Raw genomic sequence first — 25,986 nt, forward strand, 5'->3', positions numbered from 1 at the left:
TACTTTACTCCATTGTCTTACTTACACTTTGCAATATTTTATGATATGAACAGTATTGTGTGTATTTTAATTATTAGCAAACAAAGCCATAGAGGAGTTTAGTAAAGTTGCATAGTTTAGTAAGTCATGCCCACTCTGATCAGCTCCAAAGTCTGAGCCTTTTTCTACTGGGCTGCACTGTCTTGCTAATATGTTTTTATGTACCTGTAAACTTAAGTTGGTTTGGTTTGGGTTTTTCAAGCCAAGCCACTCAGTCTCCTTACTTGACCCTGCAATACACCTTTCTCTGCTCAAAAAAAAAAAAAAAAGTTGGCTTGCACATTTTATATTTTATTAGGTGAAAAAATACCTCTAGACATAACTTCAATTTTACAGGGTCATCAGAGTGTTGAATAAAATGACAACCCGTAAAAGAAGGGAGAGCACAATGCAGATAATGATTAAAATTGCCTTCTTACAATAGGCTTAGCCACTAAAGGGTTAAAAGAAGCCAAGCTGTGAAATGTGAACTTGTCGATTCTGTTTAGTAGAGTACATATTTTGATACAGAATATTTAATTCGTCTTGCCTCGCCAATTAGACTATAACTTCTAAAATTAATGTTCTGCACACTGGAAAGGAGAAAGAAGAGTTGTTAGGTGACCACAGGCTGAACACAGACGGGGAGGATCTCATTGGAAAGGAATGAGCGGGGGTAAAAGATGCTTATTTTTGCAAGAACCACCATATGTTCACAAAAATGAATCCAGCTATTCCTTATGTTATGTTTCTTGTTCTCTTTAAAAAAATAAGGAGAGGGATTTTGATCCACAGAGCTCAAATTCCCACTAAGTTTTGTCCCTTTTGCCATAAGAATCTGGCATATCCATAGACACATATGCATATTTTTTCATTTGCTTGCTTGCAGATTTTAGCTCTAATAGTTGCCGTCTTGGAGAGGAGAGCCGGCAGCTGCTGGCCTCTGTAATTTTTAATGATATAATGGGACAGGATGCATAATGTGCTGTGTCTCTTGACGGGTTCCAACCTTGGACTGTTTTCCCAATTTTCTAAAATGGAAAATGTCGTAGGCCCAGAATGCTCAAAAATAAGGCCCAAGTAAATGTCCACACAGATCACAGCCGCTCATGTGGCCGCAGCACCGGCAGCCGAGAAATCGTCGTGGCTCGGAAGCCTGTGTTTTCACCCTTTGTTCAGGGACTGTCTGTGATGCATCCTTCCGGATCTCCCTTCCCGTCACTTCCATCCCCGATCCGCGCTTTCCCTCCGCCTTCCCTTTTGGTGTGTGAAGGCACATTGTTCAGTTCCCCTCGTAATGAACAGGAGGCCGTGTGGTATTAAAACCATTCTTTTTAAGAAAAGAAGGACACCAGATTTCCCTCCCAATTCCTTTGTTCTGTCTGCCGGCTCCCATTCTCGTCTGATTCTCGGTTCCACCTGCCATTTGGAATGACAGGCAGGGTTGGAAGCGTTCACTCTTTTTTCAGAGGCTGCCATTATTTTGATGGGTGTCTTTGGTGGTGTGAAGATTGAGGCATCCATGGTTCGTATTCTGCTGCTTAAACCTAATGTCTTGGAGGCGAAGGAAGCGTCACGCTACCTTCCATCTTTTGTTGGCCCCCAGTATGATTAACTGCCGTATTATATCGCAATACTCTTATGCTGTATTTCTGCCAAAGTTACATGAGTGAGGCAGAAAAGTATTCAAGAGGGTAAAAATGAGGCTTCTTGGATCCAGCTTCCTGCTCTCTGTAAGTGGCAGGAGTTTCCTATGTGTGGCGGTAGTGATAGAAACTGACAGCACATGCTTCAGGTGTAAGGAAGAAGAGGGAAAACAGATCACACTGAATTAATAAAGTGAATTTCTGGCTTTGACACCTCCCCGACAGGAAGGAAACGGGACTGAATGACGCACACAGAATATAGTGGACGGTGCTGGCTACGTTCTCCCGCCCCCCAGTCTCGGGACGTCCTGGGCCTCTCGCTGTGACATCTAGCACCAATTCTTGTTTCTCTCATGGTGAACTCGGGGGGAAGTCTGCAAACTTGGACGTAGATAGCAACGAGGAGGCGGCTTTTAAAGGCTGATTTTGGCTGTATAAGTAAGCAGCTGTTATCCAGATAGGAAAAAATTCAGCCTGCCTGGAGGTGCTTAGTGGCTTTAGTCTGTCTGAAGTGGATTAAACCAAGAAGTAACAGGGTCTTCTCACCGTCCCCTGCTCATGGAATCTGCCAGAAACTCTTCACCTCCACTGTTATTTACAGTGGAATCTGCCAGAAACTTGTCTTTCTTTTCCTTAATAAGCCACCCCTTTTCTCTCCAGAATGAAGACAAATAAACAGCAAGCTCAGAACTCAAATGAGTGGCTTTCATAAGAGCTTAAATCAAAGAAAGGAGGCGTCCTTTCCCGAGAGGACCGCTAAGCGGTGGGAAGACGGCACACTCTGACGCAAAACGCAGAGAGCGCGGTGCTTAAGCAAAGCCCGTGAGAGCAGCTGGTACGTTTCGCATGACATTTAGCTTCGTTTGGGCAAAATGCTGAAGCTGATGGAAATATTCAGTTTAATTTCCATTTTTGTTTCCACAGATGAAGATGTCATCTGGTGTGCGTGCGGTTCAGACACAGGCATCGTCGGTGAGGGGTGGCACTGTGGAGACCAACCAGACCTTGGTACCAGTCAAGGTTATTTGGACGCGAGCCACAGAAACTGACTTTGGCTAAAAGGAGAATTTGTTGGAAGGATGAGGAGAGGCAGCCGAACTGGAAAATTAGGTTCAGAGCAGGAAAAGGACTGAGGGGGGCTCCAGGAATCCATGCGTGCTGCTTATGCATGAGTAGGGGCTCAGCACTCAAGCCCCCAGGAGGGGTATCTGGCTGGATCAGTATGATTATACCTTCTACTGCTTTCCCCCCAGGGTTTGCCAGCAGGGCTCCTTACTCAGCGATCTTGTTCTGCTGAACCCAGTGCAGGAGAGGTAATTCCTTAAAAAGAACACCATGGTGCTGTTATTAAAAGAAGGGAGGAACTCATGCTCATCTACCCAAAGACATAACTGTCCAGGGCACAGTGTAATGTGCTGTTGATTTTATGCCATATTTTCTATGGCTTTTAGTTCGTGGTCTGTGTAGTGTGTCAGAAGAAAGGGAGGGGATAGGGGAGAATGGGAAAATATTTTTCTCATTGTGCATTATATAACCTGATGTGGCGTAAGCAGTGCATGTGGGCACTGGCATAAAGGGTTACACTCTCAAACCTCTGATCTGTTGCCATCAGCAAAGATGTTGAGTTTTAATCCATGGGAAGTATCCTGCCCGTGACTTTCTGCTCCATGGAGAAATCTGTCTTAGCCGGCATCCGAGTTTTAAGATTTTCTTTTTACCAAATAGAGAAATTAACATCCTCTCCCTCCTTGACAAGGATGGGGCAGGACACAAAGGGAACTGAACAGGAGGACCCCCACCCCAACCCCAGGGGCAAAGCCACAGTGTCACAGACTGAAGGGGTACAAGTCCCCGGGTGAGAGTGGTGATTAGTGTCAAGTCTGTCTTGCAAAGCATGTGGGAAGGACAATATTGACGCATACCATGGACTTACAACTGCAGAGGTAAAGACTACCCATTTTATACAAATAGTGCCAAGGCCCAGATACTAAGGTGTGACTGTCCCAGAGCAGGTCGGCAAACGTCAGGAGCAGAAAAGGCTCAAGCAAAACCCCAGCAAAAAAGAAAAGAGGAGGAACCCAGAACACTTCATCCTGGAGACAGTTTATCTCAGGCAACTGTGTAAGAGTTTTTGGGGACTGAGAAAAAAGCATTAATTATACATGCATCTGTCTCTATTCTGCTTATTGTGTTTAGTTTTGCATGGATTAACTATGCAGTAAACAGCTCAAGGTGTTCATTTCATGGTGGTAGCTCAGTCTATCCCAAGTTAGCTTCGTGGTATTTCCAGGTAATTCCTGCAGGATCAGGCAAGAGCTTGGCAGATCTCCAAACGGACCCCGAGGTCTCTGCACTGTCGCTCAATGGGGTCAGAGGAAACGAGCAGCAGCAACTGCAAAACAGAATATGTTTGAGGACAGCATTGTTGAGACACAGAAAGAACAGGATTAGTGAAGCTTCTGGGGCTTTGACACAACTGGGTTTAAATCCTGGCTTTGCTGTTTACTAGCACCGTGACCTTGGAAAACTCATTCAATCTCTTGGAGCCTGACTTTCCTCATCTGAAAAACGGGTATGATGAGACAGTTGTTATCCTGTGGGGACGCCGGGAGGTCAGGCGTGTAAGGGGTCGGCACAGCTCCTGCGCGTAGTAAGAGCTCAATATATGGTAGCTGTTAGTTTTGTACAGAGTCAAGAGTCTGGTTATTCTTAGGGCAAAATAATGGGAAAGTAAATTTTGAGTAAAGCTTTGGCTGTAGAGCTGGAGGATGCTTCGGTCATTGACAGGGTACACGACAAATGTAATAAAGGAACTGTAAGCACATTAACGTGAATTCATGATCAGCGCTTTGTGAGCTCAATGCTTGAGCCGTGCGACTTGTCTGCCCCAAACTCAATGCAATCTTAGTTTGCGTCCATGACAGAATGATGTCCCGACTATAAGGTGGCATTCGCTCCACTGTGCTTGGCACTCCCTAGATGATGTCTGTGGCATTCTGAGCAGTTCTGGGGGCGGAATGCGTTTTAAGATGGTCGCTGACAGAACAGGTTGACAACCGGTAGAGGGTCTGGCTTTCCATGCCAAATGAGACATGTTTGGAGGAATTGGGGATGAGTTGGAGCATTTGAGACTGAAAGGAGATTTTGACTGCTGTCTTCGGAAGTTGAAAGGTTGACTGTGAAACTGCATACAGAGGTTGGAAATGAAAGAGAAGCAAGCTATGGCTGAGAATGAGGAGGCTAATAATTATAGCTGTTCTGTGTTCGGACGGCCCTCTGTGTAAGCTGACTTGGCTCCTGGAAGGTTCACACATGCTGGGACACACTGCCCAGAGATGCTGAGGGGGACATTTTTACCTGGAGTTGGAGTTGTTCATCAGAAAACCTTGGTAGGCTGTTCCAGCTTTTTGACTCCAAAATTAAATAACCATTCTCCATGGACAGAAGGAAAAAAGTAACAGCCGTGAAGCCACAGGAATCCTTAGTGCTTCTTAAGACTAAAGGAAAATTTCCTCAGAAGAGGGCCTGCTTTCCCTGAATCTCAGGGATCAGTGTCCCCGTGTCCAGCTGGACGGTTAGGGGCTCTGAGCATCAGGGGCTCAAAGTAGAACACTTATGAGCAGAAGTGGCTACACTTTCCTCACTGCATCCTATTGACTGTCAGCCTTTTTTATTGTTACTGTTGACTTCTAAAGTCAAGAGCGTTCACGGTGTTAAGATCAAGTTTCTCGATGCTAATTGGATCAGATCTGTAAGGGGCCCTATGTCGTCATGTTTAACCAATTTCTAAATTTCTGAACAACCGTCAGATATGTCGTGTTTTTTTTTTTTTTTTTTTTTAATGGCTAAAGAAGAATTGGGAGAGCATACTGTCTGTGTTCTTAACTACCACGTGGTCCTGCCTGGAGAAGAGAAAGGGGAGGGTCAAGGAGCAACAGTCCTTGGGGTCAGGCAGGCATGGCCTTCTGGAGACCGTGGGCAAACTGCTCCTACGAACGCGCAGGTCCCTCATCTCTCCAGGGGGCGCTGTAATGGTGTCTACTTCATAGGTTAGTTACGAGGACTGATGAAGGCATAATAAAGTGCTCAGAGTACTGCCTAGCACACTGCAAGCCCTCAATGAACGCTGCCTACTGTAATTAACTTTCACCCATTTCTCGTGCTCTGTCATGGTAAGAGTGACACAGATGGTCCACAATTTTAATACAACTTCAAATACTTATTTTTGTTTTTAACCACCTTCTAATTATTTGGGGAGAAATCAATTCAGAATCTGGCAATCTTTCTTTACCCAGAAATATTTACTAAATACTAATTGTTTCTAGCCTTCATAGAGCTCTTCAAGTCTTTGACATCTTTATTAAATCTTAGCACTCCAAATAGTAAATGCAATATTTATTTGCAGACTTTCCTGGAGTGTAATTCCATGTATAGAGCTAAACTGCATAAAGTAATAATTGAGAATTAGTTAGAAATTATTGAAGCTACAGTGGTTACAGCCACCCTAATAATTAGTCATGTAAGCCTGAAAATAAAATGCCTTAAGAATTTCATATGCCCTTAAACACTTACAAGTGAGGAAGGAAAGCACTGAATTTCTTTAATAGCTATTGAAAAATTTGTGTCAGAAAGACCTGTCTCAAAAGACTGATAGAAAAGGGGTCCAGTGGAATCCAATTACGTTTATGTTAAAAATTTCTTGCTTCCTCTCAATAATGTAAATTACTTCTTATAAATGTTATAAAGCAGCTGTTCTTTGGCCTTAAATTCATTATGTCCTTAATTATTACAGAAGAACATATTTCACAACCAAATGGAAATTTCAAGAACTTTCACAGATTATGTTGTATTTTTAAAAATTTGATTATTATTATGCTAAAATTTCTAAGCTTCCATCAAAAAGAATGAATTATACTCAGGCCTGACTGAAACATTTATAATCAAGCAATATGAAGAATTAAAGACAAAAGTTGATTGTTGTGAAATTCCACACCCAAAGTTACTTTGCGTGAGTCATTAATATTTACAACTAAACTGTCCTTTGATTTGCATTCATCATGTACCTTGGGATTACATAAAGACTAGTTTATAAATATTCTGAAAAAGGAGAAGATGCCATAATTAAATCACAGTAATTAACTTGGATATTGGGTTACTATTTGAATGAACCACAGATTCTTACTGTGCAGGTTGATTTTCCATGGTATTCGGAAGGTTAAGATTCAGCACGTGGAAGATATATGAAAGTAACTTTTTAGAAAAATAGCTCTTTTTCAGACCTATACTCACAGTGAATGTGAACTTGTCATTAAGAAAACATAACATGCAACAAAGTTTCATATCCATTTGTTAAATATTTAAGTGGTTTCTTATGGAGCACAATGTTAATTTCTTTAGTGAGAGTTGCAAAATATTGGTCCAGTCAAGTTTCACTGATGTTATGCTTTTTAACTGATTTTTAAAATGCAAATTTAAAAACCGGATATTGACTCATCTATCAAGAAACTGAAACAACGTATTTTAATATTTAATCTTTATTGTGTTTGGGAGTCCTTTAATCTTCAGGCAAAGCAATTTTGTTGAGACCAAATTTATTAATAATTTAATTTTTCTTCTAGACTTGAAAACCTTCTTTGTGTGCTGTTGTTATAGGGAAACTGTGTCAAGCCGCTGAAATGTATTATCGACATTCAAACTATAAACCGTAGCTGGAATTTTGATATATAGGTATTAATTTTGATCACTTCTGTGATATATTTGTATCATACTGGTGAGGGGACTTGGCAGCAGCTGAGATGGTTCCCAGAGCAGCTCCTCCGTCTCTTCCCCCCTTTTACTAGCACCTGCCTCGGCCACCTGACCTTGACGCCATGACTCCTTCCTCACTCCCACCTCCCGCCAGCAAACACAAAGCCCTTCTGCTGTCTCAGCATCTCCTGACAGCTTCCACTTCCTTCCACCTTTCCTCCTGCCAGTCTTGATCTGAACCCCCATGCCCTCGCAGGGTTTCAGCAATGGCCTCCCTTTCTCCAGCCTCCATCCCTCCCAGTCCTTCCTCCTCATTGTGGCTGGAAATTTCTAAAATACGGACCTGATCACAGTGTTTTATCTACTCCTTCTCAGTTCTGAGCACCTTCAACACCCTGTAGATGGCTTAACCAACCCTCTCAGTGTCTTGGCCGTCCCACCCCCACCTAGTGTTCCCTCCACTCCAACTCAGCTGTGCGTTCCCCTCACTCCTCCAATTTTAACATAGACATTTCAGAGTAAATTCGTGTGTCTCATTCTCTGAGCAGGGCCTTACCATTCCTGTTTACCTCCTCAGTCACCTATGAAGACCCTGTGAGCTTTGGCCGACTCTCTCTCTATCCCTCTGCCCTCTTTTGTCTTCATACCCCTCCTCCCCATCCACTCTGAACCCATGATAATTTAATCATATACCTTTTTATATAATGGCATTGTCACATTATCCCCTGGCAAGGCCATGCTCCTGGAAGGCCCAGGCTTCCGCCATCTCCCTGTGTCTGCCCACACAACCAAGTGTTGCTACATGACCGGAAGTTTGGAAAAGTGTCACTTCATGATCACCACCGTCAGTGCAGGCTGAGCCCTGGCACCCTCTCCTGCTGCTTCTCTCTGAAGCTTGATCTTTGATGTGCCCTCTGTGGACTCACATCTAGTTTCTCGAACTTGCACTGAAGACCTTGCTTCAGATTCGTTGGGAAAACAAAAATCAACAAAGGGGACCATCGTCAACCTTTCCTCCTAAACTTCCATGTCTGTATCATTTTATTCTTTTTTGAAACAATAGAAGTTTGTTTCTCCTTCCCTCAAGGACTTGTTTTTCCACATGTGCTGTGAGCCCTTATTCCTTATCAAAGCCCTTTCCTTACCAGAGACTGTTTTTAGGCTATTTCCTCTCTTTCCTATACCGTCCATCTTCCCTCTCATTTGGTTCATTTTCATTAGGTTACAAACACACCCAATGAGCTCCCTTTTTAAATAAAACCTCCTGGACCCCAATGAGTTTTTGACTCCATTGAGTTTTCTTTGCTTTTCATAGCCAGACTTCTCCAAAGAGTGATTTATACACTCTCTCTCTCCAGTTTCTCATCTTCCAGGTATTACTTAATAAAATTCTCAACTGAAGAGAGGTTAAGATTGATTTCTTGAGTGGCTCCAATGTACCAGGCACTGTTCTAGTGTTTTACATGCTTTAACTTATATTATCTAAGCCCAAACAGCCCTATTAGGTAGGAAATATTAATCACTAAAATTTACAGATAAGGACACTGGGACACAGAGAGTGGTGTGCTCAAGATTTGAACCCAGGCCGTCCAGCCCCTGAGGTTGTAGTCTTAATCGTGGTCCATTACTGTCTCTCTAGAAATAGAACATACGTATAAAGCCTTTTCCCAGTCCCCGGCCTCTTCCTCCACTGCCAGAGGCCACCATTATCATTATTTTGGCAAACATCCTTTCAATTTATGTTTTGACATTTTAAGGCATATATATCCAACTATAAATGATATATACAGTTTTTCATGTGTTTTCAGTATTTATGTAAATAAACATAAATTTGTTATACTTATAATTCAACCTCTTTTGTTACTCATTGTACTTTGGAGGGCTGTCATGCTGACATATAGTTCTCAATATTTTATTTTAGCTTTTCTGTAGTATTCTGTTACACATATTTATCACAATTTATCAATTTGTTCTTTTATTTGGGGACATGTAAGTTGTTTGCAGTTTTTATGACATCATAAAGGTGGATCAGTGAACACCCCACTAAGTGTTTATTTCTGCTTTCATAGCACTGTGTTCAGATCAATTTTTTTTCTATCATCAATTATTTGGACTTTGTTAACACTTCTTTTGATTTTTATTACCTGGTCAGTTTAGGTAAATGTATCATGCACCCCTGAAAAGAATACATATTTGATACCTGTGGATGAAGGAGTTCACTGTGTTCTTTCAAACTTCTACACTTGTTTAACCTTTTCTGCTTAATCTGTTACTTTCTATAAGCAATATATTAAAAAGCTATGATGTCAGGTACTTATTAATTCATAATTTTCCCCTTTGATCATTATAGGGTCTCTTCTTACCCTTGTTAATGCCTTTTTCCCTAGCTAATATTAAAATTCTACCTCATCTTTCTTTTGACTCTTAGTATTTTCCTGGTATGTAATTTTCCTTTTTCTGTTAATTTTACTTTAAAGATGTCTCTTATTAGAAGCTTATGCCTGGCTTTGTTTATGTTTTAATTTATCTTGTTTATTACCTTTTAATAGACAGATGTAGTTCACTTCCTCCAGCTGTTGTTAACGCTGTGTGTGTATGTATGTGTGCCATGGACTTGACCACGCTCCTTCCTTGTTTACTCCCTCCCCTGCTCTTTTCTGCCTTTTGTAGTGTGATTCCGGTTTCTTTATTCCTTTCTCTCCATTTGCTGTTTTGGAAGTCATATATTCTGTTTTTACACTTGTTTTCCTTAAATTTGATATTTATCCTTAACTTTATAATATTTAAAACTAATCAGTATCTCTATTTTCCTCTGGAACAATTTTGACGGGGGGGTTAGAAAGTTTTCACTCCATTCCTTAGCTTCCCCCAACAATCATACTCCATTTAAGTTTTGTTTGTTACGTTAGTTCAATCTTGTTTTTTATACTCTGCTTAAATTAGTCAGTTATTATTATAAATAAGTCAGGGCTTGCTTATATTTTCCCACATCTTCATAAAAATTTTTTTCTCAATATTGCTTCATTCTCTTTTTTTCCTTCCTTCTGGCCTTAATTTCCTTTTTGCTGAAATACATCCTTTTGTAGTTCTCTCATAGAAGGTCCTGAATACAAATGCTCTCAGCCTCTAATATTCTGAAAATGATTTTATTGTGCATTAACTCCTTTGTCCTAATTTAGACGAGAATAGCACTTTAGGTTGAGTTAATTTCTGTGAGTTCTTTTACACTATTATTTCCCATTTTCCCCTGGCATCTATTGTTGCAGATTCTCAGTCTAATTATCATTTCATAAGCTGTTTCTTTAGATTCCTCTTAACATCTTTTTTTTAAATATCTTTCAACTACTGCAGTGCCAAAAAGAAATTTCTAATTGTAAAGTTTCCTTTGTTCTTTTTTCTTTTCTTAAAAAGTGTAACTGACTTAATATAATAGTTTCAGATGTACAACATCGTGTTATGATATTTTTATACATTACAAAATAATCACCATGAGAAGTCTAGTTACCATCTGTCATCATACAAAGTTATTACAATATTATTGACTATATTCCCCAGGCTGTGATTTATTTATTTTATAACTGGAAGTTCGTACTTAATCTTCCTCACTCATTTCACACATCCCCCCAACCGCTTCCCCTTTGGCAACCACCAGTTAGTTCTCTGTATCTGTGAGTCTGTTTCTGTTTTGATATGTTTGTTTGTCTGTTTCGGTTTTAGATACCACATGTAAGTGAAGTCAACGGCATTTGTCTTTCTCTGCCTCCCTTAACTCACTTAGCATAATACCCTCTAGGTCTGTCCATGCTTTTGCAAATGGATAGATTTTATTTTTTCTTTTATGGCTGAGTAATATTCCATTGCATAGATAGATAGATAGATAGGTAGGCAGACCGTATCTTCTTTATCCATTTACCTATCGATGGACACTTAGGTGGTTTCAATATGTTGGCTATTGTAAATAATGCCACAGTGAACATAGGAGTGCATATATCTTTTTGAATTAGTGTTTTCATTTTCTTTGGGTAAATACCCAGAAGTGGAATTGCTGGATCATATGGTAGTTCTATTTTTAATTTTTTGAGGGATCTCCATATTGTTTTCCACAGTAGTTGTAGCAATTTACAATTCCACAAACAGTGCGAGGGTTCCCTTTTCTCCACAACCTTGCCAATTCTTGTTATTTCTTGTTTTTTTGATAATAGACATTTTGACAGGTGTGAAGTGATATCCCATTGTGTTTTTGACTTGCATTTCCCTGATGATTAGTGATGCTGAGCATCTTTTCATGTGCCTGTTGGCCATCTGTATGTGTTCTTTGGAAAAATGTCTATTCAGGTCCTCAATCCATCTTTAATAGGCTTTTAAAATGTTGAGTCCTTTGTGTATTTTGGATGCTAACCTCTTATTAGGTATATTGTTTGCAAATATCTTCTCCCATTCAGTTGGCTGCCTTTTCATTTTGTGGATAGTTTCCTTCACTGTGCAAAAGCTTTTTAGTTGGATTTAGTCCCACTTGTTTATTTTTGCTTTTGTTTTCCTTGCCTGAGGAGACGTGTCCAAAAAAACTTTTCTGAGACTGAAGCCAAAGAGCACATACTGCTTATGTTTTCTTCTAGAGGTTTTATGGTTTTAGGTCTTACATTTAAATCTTTAATCCATTTTGAGTTTAATTTTGTGTGTGGTGTGAGACAGCAGTCCAGTTTGATTCTTTTACATGAAGCCGTCCAGTTTCCCCAACACTGTTTATTGAAGAGGCTGTCTTTTCCCCCATTATATATTCTTGCCTCCTTTGTTATAGATTAGTTGACCACATAAGTGTGGGATCATTTCTGGGCTCTGTGTTCTGTTCCGTTGCTCTGTGGGTCTGCTTTTGTGCCTGTGCCATAGTGCTTTGATTACTGTAGCTCTGTAGTAATAGATTACTGTAGCATAGTTTGTAATCAGGGACTATGAATCTTCCAGCTTTCTTCTTCGTTTTCAAGGTTGTTTTGGCTATTTGGGATGTCATGGGCTTTCACACCAATTTTAGATTTGTTGTACTTCTGTGAAAAATGCCACTGGTATTTTGATAGAAACTACATTGAATCTGTAGATTGCTGTAGGTTGTATGGTCATTTTAACAATATTAATCTTCCAATACGTGAACATGGAATATTTTTCCAGTTGTTTGTATCATCTTCAATTCTCTCATCAATGTCTTAGGGTTTTTTGAGTACAATTTTTTCCCTCCTTTATTAGGTTTAGTCCCAGTTATTTTATTCTTTTTGGTAAAATTGTAAATGGGATTGGTTTCTTCATTTCTCTTTCTGATAGTTCATTGTTAGTGCATAGAAATGCAACTTATTTCTGTATGCTAACTTTACTGAATTTATTAGTTCTAATAGATTTTGGTGGCATCTTGAGGATTTTCTATATATAATGTCATCTGCAAACAGTGACAGTTGTATGTCTCTCTTTCCAAGTTAGATTCTTTTTATTTCTTCTTCTTGCCTTATTACTGTGTGGTTAGGACTCCCAATACTATGTTGAATAAAAGTGGTGAGAGTGGGCATCCTTGTCTTGTTTCTGATCTTAGAGGAGAAACTTTCAGATTTTCACCATTGAGTCTGATGTTAGCTGTGGGCGCGTCACACGTGGCCTTTCGTGTGTTGAGGAGAATTCCCGCCACGCCCACTTTGGTGAGAATTTACATCACAGATGAGTGTTGAATTCTGTCAAATGCTTCTTCTGCATCTATTGAGAAGATTATATGATTTTTGATCTTTGATTTGTTAATGTGTATGTCACATTGATTGCTTTGCAGTTATTGAACTATGTGCATCCCTGGGGCTAATCTCCACTTGACCATGGTGTGTGGTTCTTTTGATGTATTGTTGAATTTGGTTTGTCAATATTTTGCTGAGGATTTTTGCATTTATGTTGATCAGTGATATTGGCATATAATTTTCTCTTTTTTTGTGGTGTCTTTGCTTCATTTCGGTATCAGGGTGATGCTGGCTTTGTAGAATGAATTCAGAAACATTCCTTCCTCTTTAATTTTTTGGAATAATTTAAGAAAATAAGCATTAACTCTTTTTTAAATGTTTGGTAGAATTTACCTGTGAAACTGTCTGGTCCTGTACTTTTGTTTGTTTTAATTTTTTTTAATTAATTGATTTTTAAATTTTATTACTGATAATCATTTTGTACATATTTTCTGTTTCTTCCCAATTCAGTTTTGGGAGATTGTACATTTTTAAGAATTTGTCCATTTCCTCTAGATTGCCCATTTTATTGGTGTATAATTGTTTGTAGTAATTTCTTATGATCCTTTGTGTTACTGTGATGTTGATTTAACATTTCTCATTTCTGATTTTATTTATTTGAGCCCTCTCTTTTTTTCTTAATGAATCTGTTTAAAGCTTTATCAGTATTGTGTATCTTGTCAAAGAATCAGCTCTTAGTTTGATCATTTCTGTTTATTTTTAGTCTCTATTTCATTATTTCTGCTCTGATGTTTATTATTTCTTTCCCTCTACCAACTCCTCTGTTAGATGTTGGAGATATAACTGTGAGCAAAGACACAAATAGCTGCTACCTTTGTAGAGCTTTCAGTCTTGTGAGGAATACAAGCAACTGCAAAGTAATGTAAGTGTTTTATTGAGGAAGTGCAGGGTGCTATGGGAGCTCACAGAATGGAAACCATCGCCAATCTTGGTATTGGTGGGAAGGGTCAGACAGCGCCTTCTGGAGGAAGTGACATTGCAGATGAAGCCTGTTGGATCAATAGGAACTTGCCAGATAAAATGTGAAGGGAAAAGTATGTTGAAGATAGAGGTAACAGTATACACACGAGTCGGAGGTGCAATTGAGGAACTTAAAGGAGTTCGTTGAAGCTAGAACGTGAAGTGTAAAGGTGAGGAGGGGTGAGAGGTAAGTTTGGAGAGGTATCAGTCATGCAGTACCTTGAACTGTGTTAAAAAAAATTGACCTATTTTTCACAGAACAGTGAAGAGGATTGAATGATTTTTCAGGAGGTAATGGGTATGATTATATTTGTGTTAAAAGTCTCTGAGGATAAGCTCGATGGCTAAAGACAGGAGATTTCTGCTCAAAAATGGGCAAGATATTATAGGATGAATAATAGGGCAATAAGCATTATCCTCAGGTGGCTAATACAATTTAAAATGCTTACTTAAAATATAGTTATTCACTGGTATTACGTAGAAGTAATAGATTCACTGAAATAAATGAAATTCCGATCTTCATGGACTCCTTCGTTGGGAATAAGCTTGGAGGAAGGGAGAAAGAAGTAGAAGAAGCAGGGAACAAAGAGAGAGACGTTCATAATTTATCCACATGTGAATTTTGGCTCATAACGGGTGACTGCTCAGATTTCAGGTCCCAGGTTAAATGTCTTGCTTCAGCACAGCATCTTTATAGTTTGAAGCATGTGGATAACCAACATTTAGTTGTACTGATAAAGATTAGTCTCTGTCAACCCAGTGAAACACGAGGGCAAGTCATCTATGACTAGAAGGTTTTGTACTAACGACCTGCATCCCGTGATTATCATCCCTGTCTCCAAGCTACCCTGGCTGTCTCAGGGTGGCGGTGGCAGGTAGAGAGAACAGTGGAGGAGCACCGGGGTGGCACCGCTCGCGGTAAGGGACCTGGCTAGAGTGGTGAGGGGAGGTGATGTTGGTGGCGGTAGCAACGCAGGAGAAAATTCCCAAGCAGTGATAGGCTTGGAGGGATGTTCTTGATGAGCTGAAAAATTCTGTATCACTTTATAGTTACATGATGCTTTATAGTTTGAATGTCCTTTCTTATTTACTACTTATTTGAATGTCACAGTGACACTTTGACAGATAGGATTATCTCCATTTCCCTGGTGAGGAAACTAAGATTTCAGCTATGCAAGTGATTTGCCTTAATCCCACAGTTGTGAATGACGGTGTGGGGATTATGTCTTATTCTTTTCTTCATTTTTACCTCGAGAGAGTTTATCTCCATCTTTTTTTTTTTAATTGAAGTATAGTTGATGTACAATTTTATATAAGTTTCAGGTGTACAATATGGTGATTCACAATTTTTAAAGGTTATTCTCCATTTACAGTTATTATAAAATATTGGCTGTTATCTCCATTTTAAAATCTGCTCATAGTCTTTACTCAGATTAACCATATTTGATTAAAGGATCTTGAAAGAAAAACAGAAAGAAAATTACTTTACAAATTTTCATTGTAAGGGAATGAAGCATTCTGCCTAAGCTAATCATCCAAATAAAGGCATTAGAAAATCATTTTAAAGGAAATTTTCCAAATATGCATTTTATCACTTCCTGGTTAATTTATCCTTTTATCTGTGGGGACACAGTGCCCAGCAGATAGAAGGAACTCAGTGAATATCGTCATCGTAAACAACTGCTGTTGTACACCAAGGTCTCCCTGCTGAGATTGCAAGCCTTTCTGCTGAATAACTTCAAGTGACTGTGTTTTTATCTGCTTACTTGTCTCTGTGTTTGCTCTTTTGTTAAGTTGTTACCTGTTACATCTTTGCATTTATAGCAGTATTCCTCAATCCCCTACTGATTTGCTATTTCCAATCTTCTGTGGTCTAGGAAACCAAGTATTCAAATTTCTTGTAAGTAAACCTGCAACACGAATGAATGGGGTCCAAGTAAGAGCCCAGGTGTCTATTCTGCGGTTACAGGGCGTGGATTTATGATAAGCACAGGAAAGGACTCCTTGCCCTGGAGTCTTAAGCTCCTGGATCCACCTTCCCAAAAGTGGCCAAAGCAACGCGTCTGAAATGGAGGTTTGCACATGTCACCTCTGTTACTAAACACCTCTGGTGGCATCCTGTGACCTTTCTGATCAGAGTGAACTCTCTTATTTGCCATTCGAAGGCTTTGATGACTTTCCCTCTCCTCCTCTTTATCTTGTCACCTCGTTCCCCCAGGCCAGCTTATGCTTCACTTAAGCTAAATTGTATGCAAACCGTCTATAGCAGTGACCTGCTAGCTCCTGATGTATCTTTCAAGCTATTTATTTATTTATTTATTTATTTATTTATTTATTTATTTATTTATTTATTTATTTTTGATAGAGGGACTGAGGATGGAGCCCAGGACCCCATGCATGCTAAGCATATGCTCTACCACTGAGCTATACCCTCCCCACCATTTGATATTTTTAAAAATGAATTTCCGATCACAATGATTTATTTTTGCTATGTCTTTGAGTAGTTCTTGTTACTGTCCTTCCTTCTAGCATTATTTATTATTTTAACTTACTTTATTTCCTCTGCTTTTACTGTGCTTGCTGCTCTCATTCTGAACGAGTTTAAAATTTTTGCCTGAGTGTTAGGATGTGGTGATCCAATAAAAGACTCACTCAAATTAGGTCTTGGTATTTAGGCTCCCTGATGGATGCTTAATATGCTGGGTCTGGTTTCTCCTCCGGGGCTGAAGGTTTGGGACCAGAACGTGAGATAAACTTAACCCTAAATTATGTGCTGTCAGTATATTTTAATCAGAAGCCTAAAATCCCTGCAGACTTTGCTTCTGCAAGTCACCGATTTCGAACTCTGTCGCTGTGTTTGATTGCTCATGTAATATTAAATCCTAGCTGAGCCTTAATTTCAAGAAATAGGAACCAAACTCTGTAAATGAAGATTTCAAGAACTGCTGAACTATGGAAACTCATTTCTTTACAGCTGCTGTAATATACAAATAATGAGCGGTTTCTGATAGATGTTTTTGAATTCACTGGTCATATTTAAAAAATGGACAGGAGTTGGTCGTGGTCAGTATACTATTCCACACACTCCATTTATTTCATGATTCTCCATCTGCATGTCTGCTAGGCATCTCAAACATAATGCCAAAACTTCATTTTCACCTTTCCGCCCCCAACCTATTCTCCACAAGTCTTACATCTTAACAGGATCATCAGCCGCCACCCATTACTCCAGCCCCAAACCTGGAAGTCATTTTCAATTTCTTCCTTTCCTTCAGCTCCCATAAGCAATCCATCAGCAAGTTCTATTGTTTCAATCTCCCCCGCCAAAAAAAGTATATGTTCTCAGTCTTTCTTTCCAGCTCCTCCGCCACAGCCTTGGAGCCAGTCGGCACCACTCCTCTCCCGCCTGCTGCCTCGGCCCTCTCTGCAGCTGCTCTTCTGCTTCCCCGGGGCCGTCTGGCTGCGAAGTGTGTGTTTCTCACCACCACAGTTGGCTGCCTGCTGTCTGCTTCTCCCTGATCTTAGAACGAAATGCAAACTCCTTCCCAAGCCATTGCCCTTGGCACCATGGCGCTCTCTAGAAGCCCTGTGAGAACTTTAGTGAGGTTGGGCATGTGAGTGGAAGACTGCTGAGGGAGGAAGAGTGAGGGGTGGTGAGAAACTGTGGCTGGCAAGCCATCTTTTGGGGAATTTTGATGTGAAGAGGAGGAGAGAGCGAGGGGCGCAGTAAGAGAGGTCAGAAGGGATGAAAGAGTGGTTTTTGTTTATTTTTTGAGAAAAAGGAGACTTGAGCAATTTCATATAGGGAGGGAGGTGGAATAGAAAAAGTTGAAATATGGGGTGCAAGAGATGAACTGGCAAAACCTCTGAAGGGGCAAGGAGAGGTGGGTGGTTTAATCTTAGACTCTGCACTAGTAATCTGCTGCTGTGTAACAAATTACCTTAAAATGCAGCAGCTTATATGAGAGACATTTATCATCTCACAGTTTCTGGGGTGTAGGAATCTGGGAGCTGCCTAGCTGGTGGTTCTGGCTCAAGATCTCTCGGGAGATTGCACTTGAGCTGGTGGCCAGAGCTACCGTCTCTGAAGATTTGACTAGAGCTGGAGCAGCTGCTTCCATGCTGCTGGCAAGAAGCTTACGTGGCCTCCCCACAGAGTGCTTGTGACAAGCTTTCACGTAGGGCAAGTGATCCGAGACAGAAAGGAAGTAAAAGCCCAAATAGAAGCTGCCATGCCTTTTGTAACCTAGTGTTGGAGTAAAGCCATCACTTACCACCCCTTCTGTTCATAGAGATGAATCCTGGTACAACATGGGAGGAGCTACAAAAGGGTGTGGGTACCAGGAGGCAGGGGTCATTGGGGTCCGTCTTAGAGGTGTGCTGCCACAGAACCCAAAAAGACTGGTTTGCTCTGTGAAAAAGAAGAAAAAGGGGAAGAGATTGAGAGAGAGGCTGACCTGTGGCTTGAGTTCTCTCAGTGAAGCTGGGGGCGAAGTCTTCTTCTGAGAGTGAAAGAGGGGGAAAAGGGAGTTTGGAAAGAGAAGCTGAGGTTTGGAATCACCACTCGGGAGAACGGGAGAGGTCCAGCAATCTGTGTTTTGACAACCTCTTTAGGTGATTTTGATACCCTCTAAAGTTTGGAAGATATTCGAATAATAATAAAACAAAGACAAAACCGAAAACTAGATAGGAGGATCCTTCACTCTGGATTTTAGTTTCTACTTCAGAATTACTGACGAAAGCTATTTTCTTTTCATTTTGTCACAAATAGCTCAGTGAAAACAATATAAAATCAGAAGATCGCTTGGTAAACTGACCAGTTTGATTTTTCTCTATTGAAGTTCTGTTTAAAACTTCATATATCATACATTTTATAACGTGTTTTTCCTCTAATTAAATAAATGTTTATTGAGCACCTACTGCTTTTCCTTCCTCCTCAGATTCACTGAATGTGAAGCTACACATGGATCAGTTTCCTCTGAGAGAAATCTAGGAACATGTTGACTGAACCCTACACAATGGGCAGCTGAGGAAATACCCACGTTGAACCAGGTAAGAAAGGCTGAGACACTCTCTCACCAGCAACGCCCCCTGCAGGCACGGTGCCTTGCAGTCAGGAGGGAACCAGCCAGTCCCCCTGAGGCCTCAAGGGTTTGGACCACGTGTACAGTGCCCCAACTTTTATGTGCCAGCTACTGCTACGGGGTTTACCTGAGTGCTTTGAACTTGTTACCGTTCATTTTACATGTGAACTATTCTTAGTTGAGAGGACCGATCCCTGACTTTTCCCCTTAAGCACGCTACTTGGCAGGGGTAGCGTTCTGGAATGAAGTGCGGAATTAGAGCCCGCTGCAACCACACTGGGTTTGCTGCTGAATGTCAGCTGCTCGCATTACTGATCCTGCAGGGCTGCATGTGGGTTTGCATAGACGATACCTGCATGTGAACCAGATTCTACATACATGACTTTAAAGGACCCTAACCCTGCTTATCTGCTTGGCTTCAATGCTTTCCCCTACCCGTGATACTATTATTAGCTTGAGACAACCCAGTGTTCTTGAACTTAGTCCAGACATTTTGCAGAACTTTTTAATTTTTTGCAAATTTGCATGATTAGTCAGACCTACTGGACCTGGAGCGGATATGGCAAATTCAGTGCTTCAGGAAAGCCAGGAAATGCCAAATTTCAATCTCCTTATCATCAGAGGAAATGGGGATGGGCTGAACAGATATTGCCAGTGGTGAGAGAGAGAGACATGAACGATGGAATCAGAATTTAAAATTCACAGCATGAGTCTGAATATTAGGGAATAACTTATACGTTGACCCTGCTGATGTTTACCAGAGAGAAGCATTCAATATGCATTTCATAAAATATTAGAAATCAGGTAGGATTTCTATTTCTATTTCTCTCCAGATTTATAATGCAACATATAATAAGTTTCTTATTTATAATGGCTCTAAGAAGTGATCATAAGGGATCAGCAAATGTTAAAACTAGTTTAGTGGATTTCATATGGCATTTTTCTTTCTCTTTCTGGCTTACTTTGCTTAGAATGACATTCTCACTTACATGTAGGATCTAAAAAAAAAAAAAAGAAGACAAATGAACTTAAATATAAAACAGAAACAGACTCACAGACATAGAATACAGACTTGTGGTTGCCAGGGGAGGTGGGTGGGAAGGGACAGACTGGGAGTTTGAGATCTGTAGATACTGACAGGTAGATATAGAATAGATAAACAAGTTTATGCTGTATAGCACAGGGAAATATATCCAAGATCTTGTAGTAGCTCACGGTGAAAAAGAATATGAAAATGAATATATATGTTCACGTATGACTGAAAAATTGTGCTGTACATCAGAAATTGACACAACATTGTAAACTGGCTATAACTCAATAAAAAAAAAAAAGATGATAGAAAAATGGGGGAAAAAAACTAGTTTAGTGGAAAGTTAGCCAGCTTTCATTATAGAGATATTTTACCTATCTTTAGCTCAAGAATGTGTTGAATTCTTGGTTCACAGTTCTTATTTAAGTAGACACATAAAAAAGCCATGTTGCCTGTGGCATGCAAGTAGAATATTGATAGCATTTATTTGTGGTTTCTGCCTGTTTGTTTTTTTTTTTCTTTTCTGTTTCCTCTATCGTTTTTAAAGACTAAGAGATGATTTAAGGATTGTGGAAGTTGTCCTAAATCATTTGCTGGTGAAACATTACTATTCTTGTAATTTTAGTTTTTGTTCTTCTGTTGACAACTTGGTACTGTAAATAAACTGACACTGATAAATTTTATAATTTTATATTTAAATTGACTATCAGAATTTAGATAAATTTGGAATATTTCATAATCATATTTTTATTTTTATATTTATGCTGTTAGCTATATTGTTTGGTGATTTCTTTCATCAAAACTTTCTTGTTCTGTGTACCTTAGCCTAATTCTTGGTCAGTTGACAGTAATACAGTATAATAAACAATTCTAATTTATGTTACTCCGTTAAAGGCCAGAAATTGCTTCTTATTCATCTGAGGCATCCGGTAGCATATGATTTGTTAATATTTTTCAAGATAAAATAACCTGGTTTTGTTGGATAATCCAAAGGATGTCTGCAGTAGGATTTTACAGACCAGTAGAAATGCAAGCTTGTAACACTGCCGATTGATTTAGGATATGTTTCTGTGCAGTGTAATCTCTCTAAGATTATAATATAATAAAGACTATTGTTTACAATAATAGCTATTCTTAGAAACATATTTGATAAATTGTTAGACATTATATAATCAATCCAGTGCCTTTTTTTTTTTTCCTCGCATGTGATGAACCAGACATCTAGGGAGATTAAAATGCCTTGCCCAAGGTTGGACAGCGCATTGGTATGAGAACCGAATCAGCAAAATCCTGAGTTTTCCTTCATTCTGTTTCCGGACAGTGTTCTTACATCTATGGGTTGATATTTTTCATCAGGTGTGGAAAGTTTGTGCTATTATGTTTTAACATTGTTTCTGCCCTTTCCCCTCCTTTCTTTCTGGGACTCCAACGAAATGCACGTTGAATATACGTATTCTCTCTGCTTCGTACACTTGCTTCTGCGTTTTCTATTCTTTTGTCTTCTGTGCTTTATTCTGGTTAGTTTCTTCTGACTTTTATTGCAGTTCACTAATTTTTGTTTGATTGTATCTAATAGGCTACTAAATCTGTTAGTTCATAATTTTGGTTATTGTTTAAATCTTTGCTGTATTCTCTGAGTTTCTTTCTGCTGAAAATGAAATTTTGTCTCTTAGCTCCTTGAACATGGCAAGCAGGTTTACTTTAAAAACTCTGATATCTGGAGCTTCTGTACATCTGTTTCACTCCGTTGTTTTTGCTGGGTTTTGTTCATGTGGTCTCCTAGCTTTGCATGTCTGGTCATCTTTGATTGTATGTACCCCAGGAGGGCTGGCTTACTTACAATTTTCCCTTATGCATACGGTGCAGGTCTTTGGAATTCCAGCCCAAGACACTACGGATTTATCTGAACTCAGCAGATCTGGACTCCTGATTTATCCCACTAGGTGAAGAGACTGTCGACAGTTCTGGGTTGCATTCAGCAGCCTCTTCTGGAATTTGTCCTCAGGCAAAAGTTGATCCAAAGGAAAAGCTCACTTCTTTACATTTACATGCTTTCCAAGATCGGAGTTCAGTTATTCTTCACTGTTTTGTCAAGTCTCTGATGCCTTCAAGCCAATGTTTTTATACTTGATTCAACTTTTTATTGTCCTCAGCAAAGGGGTTGGTTTTAATTACTGAGTTCTCCATTACTAGAACTAAAAGTGGCCTTTCCTTTCCTTTATTTTAAAAAAGATTTATAATTTTCAAATATCATAATTACAAAAAATTTAAATGCCTAAAAATAGAAGAATAGAAACTCTCTCATAAACTCACTCCTTAATTGTATTTTTGTCAATTGCCTCCCAATCTGTTCTCAGTAAGTTTTACATGATATTGTTTATATTATATTGCATTCTGTATGTATATTTTTGTATCTTTTAAAAACTTAATATATACCATATGCATTGCATGCTATTATGCAGTATACTTAAATTACCATTTTGCTTAACTACATGGTCTACTCATTAGATATATTAATTCAGTTTGTGGAATCATTGTTTTATGTTTTGTCGTTTAGGTTTTATTCAGTTTTCACTATTGTAAATAATACATTAGTAAACATTTATGCTCAAATAATTTTGTCTCAAAATTAGAATTATTAATTAGGATACATTCTTAGAAGTTGATTTGCTGGGTCAAGGGAATGAATATTTTTAAGGCTCCTGGAACATATCACTGAATTACCTTTCTTTTTTTTTTTTTAACATTTTTTATTGATTTATAATAATTTTACAATGTTGTGTCAAATTCCAGTGTAGAGCCCAATTTTTCAGTTATACATGAACATATATATATATTCATTGTCACATTTTTTTCTCTGTGAGCTACCATAAGATCTTGTGTATATTTCCCTGTGCTATACAGTATAATCTTGTTTATCTATTCTACATTTTGAAATCCCAGTCTATCCCTTCCCAACCCCTACCCCCTTGGCAACCACAAGTTTGTATTCTATGTCTATGAGTCTGTTTCTGTTTTGTATTTCTGTTTTGTTTATTTTGTTTGTTTGTTTTTGTTTTTTTCAGATTCCACATATGAGCGATCTCATATGGTATTTTTCTTTCTCTTTCTGGCTTACTTCACTTAGAATGACATTCTCCAGGAGCATCCATGTTGCTGCAAATGGCGTTATGTTGTCCGTGTTTATGGCTGAGTAGTATTCCATTGTATAAATATACCACCTCTTCTTTATCCAGTCATCCGTTGATGGACATTTAGGCTGTCTCCATGTCTTGGCTATTGTAGATAGTGCTGCTATGAACACTGGGATACAGGTGTCTTTTTGAAGTAGGGTTCCTTCTGGATATAAGCCCAGGAGCAGGATTCCTGGGTCATACAGTAAGTCTATTCCTAGGCTTTTGAGGAATCTCTGTACTGTTTTCCACAGTGGCTGCACCAAACTGCATTCCCACCAGCAGTGTAGGAGGGTCCCCTTTCTCCACAGCCTCTCCAGCATTTGTCATTTGTGGACTTTTGAATGATGGCCATTCTGACTGGTGTGAGGTGATACCTCATTATAGTTTTGATTTGCATTTCTCTGATAATTAGTGATATGGAGCATATTTTCACGTGCCTGTTGATCATTTGTATTTCTTCCTTGGAGAATTGCTTGTTTGGGTCTTCTGCCCATTTTTGGATTGGGTTGTTTATTTTCTTCTTATTGAGTCGTATGAGCTGCTTATATATTCTGGAGATCAAGCCTTTGTCAGTTTCATTTCCAAAAATGTTTTCCCATTCCATAGGTTGTCATTTTGTTTTTCTTATGGTTTCCTTTGCTGTGCAGAAGCTTGTAAGTTTCATTAGGTCCCATTTGTTTGTTCTTGCTTTTATTTCTATTGCTTGGGTAGACTGCCCTAGGAGAACGTTTTTGAGATGTATGTGAGATAATGTTTTGCCTATATTTTCTTCTAGGAGGTTTATTTTGTCTTGTCTTATGTGTAAGTCTTTGATCCATTTTGAGTTTATTTTTGTATATGGTGTAAGAGAGTGTTCTAGCTTCACTGATTTACATGCTGCTGTCCAGTTTTCCCAACATCATTTGCTGAAGAGACTGTCTATTCCATTGTATACACTCTTGCCTCCTTTGTCAAAGATTAGTTGACCAAAAGTTTGTGGGCTCATTTCTGGGCTCTCTATTCTGTTCCATTGGTCTATATGTCTGTTTTTGTACCAATACCATGCTGTCTTGATGACTATAGCTCTATAGTATTGTCTGAAGTCTGGGAGAGTTATTCCTCCAGCCTCTTTCTTTTTCTTGAATGACCTTTCTTAAGACATAGATATAAGAACCTTTTACTCCATCTCCATGTTCCCACTCCTTTGCCATATTGTTTTTGGGCCAAATTTGTTTTTAACATTCATGTCAAAATAAACATTGCCTTTAGGATAGTCTAATATAATTAAGAATGATATTGAAAGACTATTTTAATTTTTAACTACACTGTGAGGATGACCATAAATGTTTTTTCTTAGTAAGAAGGGAATCAGTTGGATGTTATAGCTTTTTGCAATGACAGTTTAGTGATGACCCTCTGGATACTATTTTATTAAAAATTTTTTTTGTTTTCACATTCTTTTTCTTTATAGGTTACTACAAAATACTGAATATAGTTCCCTGTGCCGTACAGAAGAAACTTGTTGTTTATCTGTTTTATATGTAGTAAGTATTTGCAAATCTCAAGCTCCCAATTTATCCCTTCCTACTCCCTTTGCCCCCGTAACCATAAGTTTGTTTACTGTAACTGTAATTCTGTTTCTATTTTGTAGATAAATTCATTTGTGTCTTTTTTTTTTTTTTGAGATTCAACAGATGAGTGATATTTTATGGTATTTTCTTTCTTTCTGGCTTACTTCACTTAGAATGATGGGATTATGGATCATATGGTAAGTCTTTTAGTTTTTTGAGGAATCTCCATACTGTTTTCTGTGGCGGCTGCACCAAAACTACATTCTCCCGAACAGTGTAGGAGGCTTTTCTCCACAGTCTCTCCAGCATTTGTCATTTGTGGACTTTTTAATGATGGCCATTCTGACTGTGTGAGATGATACCTCATTGTAGTTTTGATTTGCATTTCTCTGACAATTAGCAATATTGAGCGTTTTTTCATGTGTCTATTATTTGTATGTCTTCACTGGAGAGTTGCTTGTTTAGGTCTTCTGCCCATTTTTTGGATTGGGTTGCTTGTTTTTTTTGTATTAAGTTGTATGAGCTGCTTATAAATTCTGGAAATTAAGCCCTTGTCAGTGTCATCATTTGCAAATATTTTCTCCTGCTCCATAAGTTATTGCTATTGTTTTGCTTATGGTTTCCTTTGCTGTGCAAAAACTTATAAGTTTAATTAGGTCCCATTTGTTTATTTTTGCTCTTATTTCTATTCCCTGGGTAGACTGCCCTAGGAGGACATTGCTAAGATTTATGTCAGAAAGTGTTCTGCCTATGTTTTCTTCTAGGAGGTTTATAGTGTTTTATATTTTATGTCTATAAGCCATTTTGAGTTTATTTTTGTGTGTGGTGTGAGGGAGTCTTCTAACTTCATTGATTTACATGCTGCTGTCCAGTTTTCCCAACGCCACTTGCTGGAGAGGCTATTTTTTTTTCCATTGTATATTCTTGCCTTCTTTATCAAAATTAATTGACTGTAAGTGTGTGGGTTTATTTCTGGGCTCTCTGTTCTGTTCCATTGATCCATATGTCT

General features: G+C 39.0%; 1 long non-coding RNA gene across 3 annotated transcripts in view; it reads left to right on the forward strand.

The window, feature by feature from the left end:
• Nucleotides 1–3,000: 3,000 nt before the first annotated feature.
• Nucleotides 3,001–25,986, forward strand: part of LOC106729320 — a 55,469-nt gene continuing 32,483 nt past the window's right edge. The window contains exons 1-6 of one of the 3 annotated variants that reach the window (XR_004324562.1): nucleotides 3,001–3,785; nucleotides 7,283–7,391; nucleotides 19,078–19,189; nucleotides 21,469–21,607; nucleotides 22,118–22,194; nucleotides 24,878–24,950. This is a non-coding gene — a long non-coding RNA (uncharacterized LOC106729320). Of the gene's footprint in view, nucleotides 3,786–7,282; nucleotides 7,392–19,077; nucleotides 19,190–21,468; nucleotides 21,608–22,117; nucleotides 22,195–24,877; nucleotides 24,951–25,121; nucleotides 25,175–25,986 lie in introns of those variants that run through there. The other 2 variants (XR_004324561.1, XR_004324563.1) reach the window with 2 other exon arrangements.

This window comes from Camelus ferus, chromosome 12 (assembly GCF_009834535.1).
Source record: "Camelus ferus isolate YT-003-E chromosome 12, BCGSAC_Cfer_1.0, whole genome shotgun sequence".
Lineage (NCBI taxonomy): Eukaryota > Metazoa > Chordata > Mammalia > Artiodactyla > Camelidae > Camelus > Camelus ferus.